General features: G+C 46.3%; 1 pseudogene across 1 annotated transcript; it reads left to right on the forward strand.

The window, feature by feature from the left end:
* Window positions 1–5,634: 5,634 nt before the first annotated feature.
* LOC309798689 (oxaloacetate tautomerase FAHD1, mitochondrial-like) lies at window positions 5,635–6,206 on the forward strand (annotated as a pseudogene). Its single transcript has one exon. The product of its transcript is annotated as an oxaloacetate tautomerase FAHD1, mitochondrial-like (transcript).
* The last annotated feature ends 629 nt before the right edge of the window (window positions 6,207–6,835 follow it).

A 6,835-nucleotide genomic window follows, 5' to 3' on the forward strand; every position in this document is an offset into this window, starting at 1 on the left:
AATCACAAGAGGTAAGAATTTCTTTTCTACTTTTTCAAACAACTCAGTGACTTGGGGGAGAAGAAAATGTACATACTTTTTAAAATGATAAGTGAAACATGAGTACACATAATGTCTATACACACACCTGCATACAAAACCCGTGTGTGTGTACATGTGCATATGTACCTGTCTGATGCTTGATTTATTGTTATATTTTTTCTCAATAAAGGTACTGTACATTCTAGATTATACCAGCCCAGGTTAAAAGTAGGGTCTTGATGATAGTGACAAATAAGAATTTCTGTCTCTACCTCATGTGTTCTATGGAGACGCCAGCATCCCTTAAAGGACTCATGAACACGTCTGCTCGCCTCCTGGTAACCCAAGGCACCTGCCATCTCTGCCACTCTGGTTTTCCCATCTCAGGGGTGCCAAGAGTGGCGGCTCTGCCTCCTGTCTTCTGGCTGCCCCTGCTGAGCCGTCTGTGCCCAGCTGACCAACACCAGGAGGCAGAGGATGATGTCTGCACTCAGGGGCTGCCTTCGGTAGCACCTGAGTCTGCCCAGGGTTCCAGCAGTTTTCATTTTAATGGCTCTGTAAGTTTACCTTCCGTGGCCAAGATTCACGTGAATCTTTGGGGATTGGGCAGGGGGATGATTTGATGGGCGGCTGTACGGGAAGCCCCTTTCCATCTTGACACTGGTTTATTCTGTTTGGAGAGGATGTGGGCAGCTCTGCAGCTCTTCTCCTTTCCTGGACTCCTTGTTTCTTCAGGCAAAGTCTTCTTGCCCTGATGTGCCTGAAGTCTAGGATGAACATAGTTTATTGGACATGCTTACCCACTGAGGACTCACATGATGGATTTCCAAATGGGCTCCAAAGCCAGCTGCTTTGGTTTGTACCATTTATTAGCTGGGTGATCCCAGTCACATGGCTTCACCTCTTTGGACCTTGTTACTCATCTGTAAAGTGGAGATAGTAGTACCTACATCACAATATTGCTATGGAGATTCTCTGAGTTAATATAAATGAAATGGTTAAAAAAAGTGCTAGGTAGATGGTAAGCACCTAGGTCAAAAGACAACAACTGTTATTTTAACTTCAGGCTCATTCTCCTGTGTTTTAGATTTTGCTTGATTGGCAAGTTCTAATCGACATAGGCTCCTCATGGACTTCAAAGGGTTGAAAGACGAAAACAGAGGAAAGCCATTCAAATAGTGCTGATCATCACATCTACCCAGGTTTGGGGCTACTTTTGAAGACCAATGGCTTGGCTAGACCAATTTTCCTTCTTGCTTTCCTGTGTCCTTCCTTAAATATTTTCTGGACAGAACAGACTTGTTTCATGTTCTCACTGAGCTCCAGTTCTTATAGAGAAGGAATAAAAGGAAAGAACATAATTGGGAGAATGGGAGAGAAAAGAGATTCATAGGGTGGGCAGTGGTGTTGGGCATACAAGTTTTGGAGTCTGACAAAGACTGTCCTTGTCATCTCTAGTGTGACCTTAATTGCTTAGCTATTTAGAACTCAAGATCTTTACAAGGGGGTTACTATCTACCTATCTTATGGGGTGGGGGTGAGGATTAAAGGAGAGAACTTATATGGTAGCTACTCAATAGATATTCATTTCTTACCTCCCTCCTGTCCTTACCCTAACAAGATAAAGCCAAGGTCATAAGTTGCCTGCCCATGACATAGACCTTGGAAGAATTCAGAAGCCTTCAAAAGATTATTTTTAAAAGAGTTTATCTAGCAACACTCATTCCGTAATGTTTTCCCTTAACAGATTTTTTTTTTTTTTTTTGTCTTTTAAAGCAGGGGGCTCATCTGAAGCAGGTACAGGTGAAATCTGCCAATGGTAGCTGGATCCAAAGATGGCAGTTCCATCACTTGGAAACTGACTTCTTCTGACTGCTGGTGTTGTGAAATGATGTGGGCAATTGACACATTTTGTCACTTTCCATCTGCTCCTTCCTCTCCCCCCTTCGTTGGTATTTTTGGAAGAATGGTTAAGTACATCAACCTTCAAAAAAAAAAGTAATTATTAAATCTTTCTTGTCATCAAGATGTAGTGGGGTTGTGTGTCATGCATACCTCTTGGCAGTGTCTAAATCTGGATTTTAGAAACAAGATGAATTTTTTCCTTCGCCCTTTTTTTTCCTTTTAAAAAAGTTCAGCTTCTGCAGGAACCTCATGGTTACTTTTCAGAGCTTGTCTTGATTTAATCGGTAGCAAAATGACTTACCCATTTTGAACAGCTCTGCCGAGGTCCACCAAACCACACAGAGCTGGGTGGTGACTACAGTGAGCTTTGCCACTTACAAAAAATAGTTTTTTGGTTTATTAACTTTTTATGTCTGGAGCCTGAAATATGGAGCTTCAGCAATATGCTCATGTGAGCCTACTGGCTGGTTGGGCTGCTGGATGAATGAAACGGTGCTTAAGGGGGTTACTATGGAGAAGTTACTACCGCCATTATTGAATAAGCTCACCCTGTGTGAGCAAGTGGAGAAGTACTTTAGGTGCCTTATTTCCACTGAGACCCTCCAAAACCACAGCTAGTATTTATCAAGTGCTTACTGTGCATCAAGTTGTGCTCAGTGATTTTATACCATCTCATTTGACCTTCATATCTTCCTAGGAAGTGTAATTACCTAGTGAGGATGCAAGTGAGAGTAACTTGACTCAGCTCTCTTCAATTTCCAAGCTAGTTTTATTGGACGATGAAACTGAAAAAAAAAAAAAGTCTTTGGGATAAATCTGGATAGCTTTAGGCCTGGCTGTATCCAGGTGCTCAAATGATATGATCAGAGCTCTCTCTCCTCATACTGCTTTGCCTTCCTTTATATTGACTTTGTTCTCAGCAGAAACTCTCTGTGAGGTAGATGGCCACCAGTGGCTCTGGCTTATATCCTCCCAGTGTAGAGACCCAAGTAGAAAGAAAGTGCTTTTGCTCAGTGGCTCCAGCAGTCACTCTGAGTGTACTATATTTGGTTGCACGCTCCAAAGGTAGTCTTCAAACCTGAACCAGAGAGGTAGACTAGATTGAGTGGCCAGAGCTGGGTCACGTGCTTATACCGGGTCCTTTGAGGGGAGGAGTAAGGTCCACCCCATCCATAGCATATGGAGTGAGACTGGGAAGGGATGGTATTCCCAGACTGGGGCCCTTTAATCCAAAGAAGACAAAATATCAGGCATCCACCACAGTTCTATTATTGGGTCCATTTCATAGATGAAGAGACTGAGGGTCAGCGAATTTGTGTAATTTAAGATCTCCCCACTGGGAAGTGCTGGAACTGGAATTTGAACCCTCAGTCCATCTTCCTTCCATTATTTGGCCTATTTTGGGCCTGACCAAATATACTACAGTCCTTGACTCAGGAGCACCTCTTGTGTCTTTCCGCGGGCTTGGCTTCCTACAGGTTAGTGGTGAGCAATTAGAGCCAGTTGTCAAACAAGAGGTAATCCAGTTACACAGGTGGAAGATTAGAAAAAAGCTCTGCTGTGTGCTGTGAATCTGATTACTGTACATGATGAATCTGCCCCCAAAGAACCTTGGCAGAGTGGACAGGCACAGAGCGAGTTCCTTGGGAAGCAGGGAAGGTGCATGAAATTGCCACCCTAATATGTCACTAGGGAGCCTTCTGCTGGGCTCTGTTCTCAGGTGCATAGGAAACATGAGGCAGGTGGGCTGATTCTGCTGTCCTCGCGGTTGGGGTTGGCAACTCCCTGCAGTTGAACCAGGACCACTTGCTCCGGACACTGAGCGATTACCAGAAAGGAGATCTGTGGGCTCCCAGACCACCCTTCCACAACCTGCAGTGTTGATTCTGCAAGTGTTGGATGGGAACTTCTGGTTGCACAGGAGAGGATTCAGATGGGATATACACAGCTTGAGCATTAAATTCCAGAGAGCACATGGTGAGAAGTGTATTCCGTCCCCTGTTCTCTATCAGTCCTTCTGATCAGCATCTCCCCAAGACTTTGTCCTTGATATAGGCACATCCCAGCAACAAATCACCACTCTCTCATTTTCTTTCTAACACTAGCAGGATGGGCCTCACGCTCAGAGCCTTTGGCAGGCAATAGCATGCAGCTGGAATTCCATGGCATTGCTTTTGTTTTTACTGTATTTATCTTTATGGTTTCTTTCCATTATGGCAGGTGACACTGGTTTTCTACTTATGATAGGCACATACATTTTGTGCACAAAATACATTTCTTTTAGCAAAAGAAGGTGAGTGGGTTGAAAGAAAACATTCTTAATTAGATGTGTCATATGTATCAGTCAGGGTTCAACCAAATAAACAGAGGCAGTAGGAGATATGTATGGAGATTTATTGCAAGGGGCTCACATAGGTGTGGGTCTGGCTAGGTGAGTTTGAAATCCATAGGTGGGTGGTCAGGGCGGGCAGGCTGGGCTGAACCTGCTTCCACAGGGGGAATTCCTTCTGCTTCTGGGAAACCTCAGCTCTCAAGATGTCTGAACTAATTGAATCGATCCATCCAGATCATCTGGGATACTCTCCCTTACTTAAAGTCAACTGATTACAGACTTTAATCATATCTATAGATGCTTTTACCTAGATTAGTGTTTGATTGAGTAACTGGGGCTGTTGCTTTGCCAGGTTAACACACAGGAGTTCCCACTAGAGAGCGGCACAGGTGACACAGCCTAGTGGAGGTTGTGAAGGAGGTAAGTCAGTGATGGGCAGTTACTACCTGAACTAAGCAGGTGGGGCAAATGGCTAAGATATTTAATTCCTGATGAGGGAGCTGGGCATTCAAGCCGGAAGTGAGACTTTCTGAGCTTGGAGATGGTATTTTAGCCATGTGGGTGTTGGCAGGAGCCTTGGGAAGTGGCGCAGGGAGAGCGGAGCACAGCAGCCTGCCTTTTGGACCACCTTCTCTTAGGCACATTTTCTATGGGACCAGCTTCTGTTTGCCTCTCTTTTCCTAATTTCGTCTGTGCAGCTTAAGAGAGGTAAGTTTGGTCTTTTATTTTTTTTAACATCTTTACTGGAGTATAATTGCTTTACAATGGTGTGTTAGTTTCTGCTTTCTAACAAAGTGAATCAGCCATGTGCATACATGTCCTCCCTCTTGTGTCTCCCTCCCACCCTCCCTATCCCACCCCTCTAGGTGGTCACACAGCACCAAGCTGATCTCCCTGAGCTATGCGGCTGCTTCCCACTAGCTATCTATTTGACACTTGGTAGTGTATGTATGTCCATGCCACTCTCTCACGTGGGTTTTTTCTCAGAAAAAGTCTGCAGGCCCGGTGTGGGGCTGCTGAGGGCCACCTGAGAGGCAGCGTCCGCTGGAGAGCTGTGCCGGAGCCTCCGCCTCTCTCCGGGGACCAGGCTGCGTCCCCAGGCCGGGCAGCGCCGAGGGAGCCACCAGACAGCAGCTCCCAAGGGGACTCGCACCGCGACTCCCAGGCACCGAGGGCAGAGTCAGGGGGACAGCACTCCGAGGTAGTCGGTCCTCTCTGGGCAGCTGTAGGCGTCCGATGGCCGGCCGGGCAGAGTCCACGTGACTCCGGGGGCCACGGGCAGGATTGTGGCTGCCGCCAGGCCGCCGTCCCGCTCCTGAGGGTGGGGGATGAGCATCGTGTGCGCGGGCAGGAGCCGCGCGGCCCCTGTCGGGGAGATGCAGAGCGCCCTGCAGCGAGAGCCAGCCGGAGCTCTTCCCCGGAGCCTCCACTGCCCGCGCTCGCCGGTCCTCGTGCCCACCTACGTGTACAGCCTGCACCGCGAGCTCCAGCTGGGGGTGGTGATGCTCAAGCGCTTCTGCGCCGGCCAGGAGGCCGCGGCCATGGACTGAGTGGCCGGCTACGCTCTGTGCTTGGACGTGAACGCCAGGGACACGCAGGAAGAGTGCAAGAAGAAGGGGCTGCCTGGAACTCAGGCCAAGAGCTCCACGGCCTCCTGCCCCGTCAGAGTGTTGGTGCCCAAAGAGAAGATTCCTGACCCTCAAAGCCTGAAGCTCTGGCTCAAGGTCAATGGCTAACTCAGGCAGGCGGGTGAAATATCCTTCATGATTTTTTTCCATCCCCCTACACCATCAGCTACGTTTCGAAAATAATGAACTTGGAAGAAGGAGATATTATCTTGACCGGGATGCCAAAGGGAGTGGGACCTGTTAAAGAAAACAATGAGATCCAGGCTGGTATACAGAGGGTCGTCAGTATGAGATTTAAGGTGGAAAGGCCAGAATATTGAGTCTATATTTCAAAGCACCCTAACTTCTTAACAGAAGTTTCAGGGGAAAAGGGAACAAGACAAAAGCAAGAAAAGGTTATTTAATTAAATGTGATAATCCTTTAATAAGAAACCAGTCTTTAAAAATGACTGGATTGCTATGCCTCAACTCAAGGAAAAACCTGATCTAGAAGAGCTGGGCCGGAAATGGAAACGAGAAACAGTGTCTTCTAGGAATCAACAAACCAAATGTTCAGAAGACTTACTTTCCTTTCCTAGAGCTGGACTGGATAAGACTTTTCACTGGGTCATTCTGGGACCAGGTGTTCAAGACTTAAAATCTGCAAAGAAAGCAGAAAAGCACGTTTCGTCAGTGTTTCCCAACTTTCCTTGATCATTAAAATCATCTGGAAGTATTTGTAAAATTAAAATTTCCAAATTACTGGCCCATCCCAGGCCCCATGTATTAGTTAATGGAATTAATCTCTAGCACTCCAAGTGATTCTTATCATGGAAATGTGGGAAAACACTACACAGTCAGTTAATTAAAAGTTTTATTTAATAAGTGAGCAATTAATGAAGACCTCACTCATTTGCTTAGGGGGTGTATTCTGGCCCATAGATTCTGGTTTCGGGATAATTTTTAAACT

The sequence above is a fragment of the Mesoplodon mirus genome, assembly GCF_964341445.2.
Source record: "Mesoplodon mirus genome assembly, chromosome: 2".
NCBI classification, from domain to species: Eukaryota; Metazoa; Chordata; class Mammalia; order Artiodactyla; family Ziphiidae; genus Mesoplodon; species Mesoplodon mirus.